The 2,478-nt window shown below is 43.2% G+C and overlaps 1 long non-coding RNA gene across 1 annotated transcript; it reads left to right on the forward strand.

The window, feature by feature from the left end:
* The first annotated feature begins 920 nt into the window (after window positions 1-920).
* Window positions 921-2,297, forward strand: LOC117941251. The gene is made up of 4 exons (XR_004655882.1): window positions 921-1,075; window positions 1,762-1,886; window positions 1,981-2,036; window positions 2,288-2,297. It is a non-coding gene; the product is annotated as an uncharacterized LOC117941251 (long non-coding RNA).
* Window positions 2,298-2,478: the final 181 nt, after the last annotated feature.

A 2,478-nucleotide genomic window follows, 5' to 3' on the forward strand; every position in this document is an offset into this window, starting at 1 on the left:
GGGGGGGGGGCGATGTTGAGAGATTTCAAGAACATTTCCCATTCAAGTCTATGAAAAAACTTTTGCCGTTTTTTGCAGATTTCGGTAAAACCGGGCGGCAAATCTCTTAGAAAAGTCATAGCACACCATTCCCGATCATTACCCACATTTCGGTGTAATGTGTTTCCGTGTGTTGGCAACGCTTTGGGACTAGTAGCGGTACGAAATGTGGCGGAAGATGAATAATAATAATAAGTATGGACAAAAATAGTCATTGTGCCAGTTGCAGCTATTGCAGCACATCGGCACACAGAATAAAAAGATTCTTGTATTTCCTACAGTGTACGCTGTTAAACATGAACATAAGATCAGAGTGAAGAGGACATATGAACGTGTGACTGAAGGAGCTGAACAAACAGGAAGTGGAACCCTCCTCAGCAGGGTCTACACTGCGGTCTACATCACAGACGGACTGAGAGAGGAGGTTAATACCCAACATGAGGTGAGGCAGCTGGAGACATCTTCCAAGATGGAGACCCTCCATGACTCTCCAATCAAGTGCAGCGAGATCTTTAAAGCCTCACCTGGCCAACAGAAACCCATCAGAGTCGTTCTGATGATCGGCGTCGCTGGCGTTGGAAAAACCTTCTCAGTGCAGAAGTTCTGTCTGGACTGGGCCGAGGGGTTGGAGAACCAAGATGTTGATCTGGTGATTCCTCTTTCCTTCAGGGAGCTGAACCTGATCAAAGATGAGCCACCTCAACCTTATCGAATAAATAAATATAAATATAAACAGAGAAATGGACGAAGATGGATGGATTTAAGTCAAATTCTATGGAAACGTAAAGCAGAGCCATTTCTGACTAATATAACTTTAAAAATAGTTGTATAAATGCTCAATTCCTTGACGTACAGTACATGGTTTTGAAGTGTATTTGCATATTTACATCGACGTTCTTCAGTGTTAAAGGTTCACCTGATGAGTGATATGGAGGAATTATTTTAAGTTTGCTCATAAGATAACTGTTTCATTGTGTTTGTCCCTTCACGGTGGATGGCAGAGTGTCCAGACCTGCACCTGACAGACATGAAGGACGTGAGTAATCTCTCAGGTGAGGATGGACCGCTGGGTGCGTTACGGCGCTGGTTAATCCCAGTTTCTCTTTTCTGTGCAAATGTTATTGTATAAATTCAGTCTTAACTTTATATTAACCCCCTTTTGACTCTGTCTTGACTGAAACATGGTTTTATTTCTACCTTCTGACTTGAGAAAGACGCTACAGGGCGTTGCTGTTAGAGATTTAGGAATGTTAGGTCACCACGAGGTCCAAAAGTGAGATGTGTGTTACGTGTGGAACAAAAAAGATAGTTTAACAAGTTTATTCCAATGTCCAAGTTAGGGGATGCAACAGGGAAAAGCCAAGTCCAAATCCAAAGGGAATCCGGGGTACAGACCGGACCCCCGCACACCAGGCTTCACTCCTGAAATTAAAATATGATGAAACATATTATTTTTTTGTGTGGAAAAATGAGAAGTTGGAAATTGTTTTATATATATTGCAATATATCGCAGAATATTGCAATATATATAACTATTATATTGCTGATATGCAGTATTTTTTCCTACCCTATGTAGGCTACTTTGACGCTGCTATCCATGCTCCTTGTACTGGTATTAACCCTCATATTGTTCCAGTTGTGTTCCAGTTAGAGTGTGTGTAGAACTTGTGTGTATTTGTGTTATTATGTTATTCTTCTTACGTGTCTTCTTCTCTTTCCCAGCTCTGTCCACCTCAAAGACCAACCCGGATGTGTCTGAGGATAGAAGGGAGGACCAGCTGAGTCCTGATGATCCAGAGAGGTTGAAGCAGCAGCAGCTTGTGGGTGGAGAGGCTCCCCAATCAAAGGTCAGGGTTTCTGTTGAAGGATATATGAAATCATGCTTAAATGTAACTTTTCCCATTCCACTTGTTACTTATCAACTATTTTTCTTAATTGCAGGACACTTTGAGTTTCACACCTGAGCAGCTGACTGAGTCTGGAAAGACGTCATACAGGTAGTTCTGCTCATCTTCAGGGTCATAACTGTATTTCGAGGTTGACAACATGAGGACAACATGAGGACAACATGAAGACAACATGAGGACAACATGAGGACAACATGAGGACAACATGAAGACAACATGAGGACAACATGAAGACAACATGAAGACAACATGAAGACAACATGAGGACAACATGAGGGTTAAGATGAATTAACATCACAGAGCGAGAGCTTGCTTGTGATTGGCTGTTCTCGGTCCAACAGGTTCAGGTGTGTTCCAGTGTGCTTTGACTGGACTGGTGTTTGTTACGACTCAGGAGGCGGAGCTTCTGTACGACATTGTCCAATGGGATGAGAGCCTCCTCCAATCAGCTGGCAGGATGGCTGCAGGGCCGCTGTACGACATCAGGAGTTCAGAGGATGCTGCTGTCTGTCAGCTCCACCTCCCCCACTGT

Source organism: Etheostoma cragini, unplaced genomic scaffold, assembly GCF_013103735.1.
Source record: "Etheostoma cragini isolate CJK2018 unplaced genomic scaffold, CSU_Ecrag_1.0 ScbMSFa_4663, whole genome shotgun sequence".
Lineage (NCBI taxonomy): Eukaryota > Metazoa > Chordata > Actinopteri > Perciformes > Percidae > Etheostoma > Etheostoma cragini.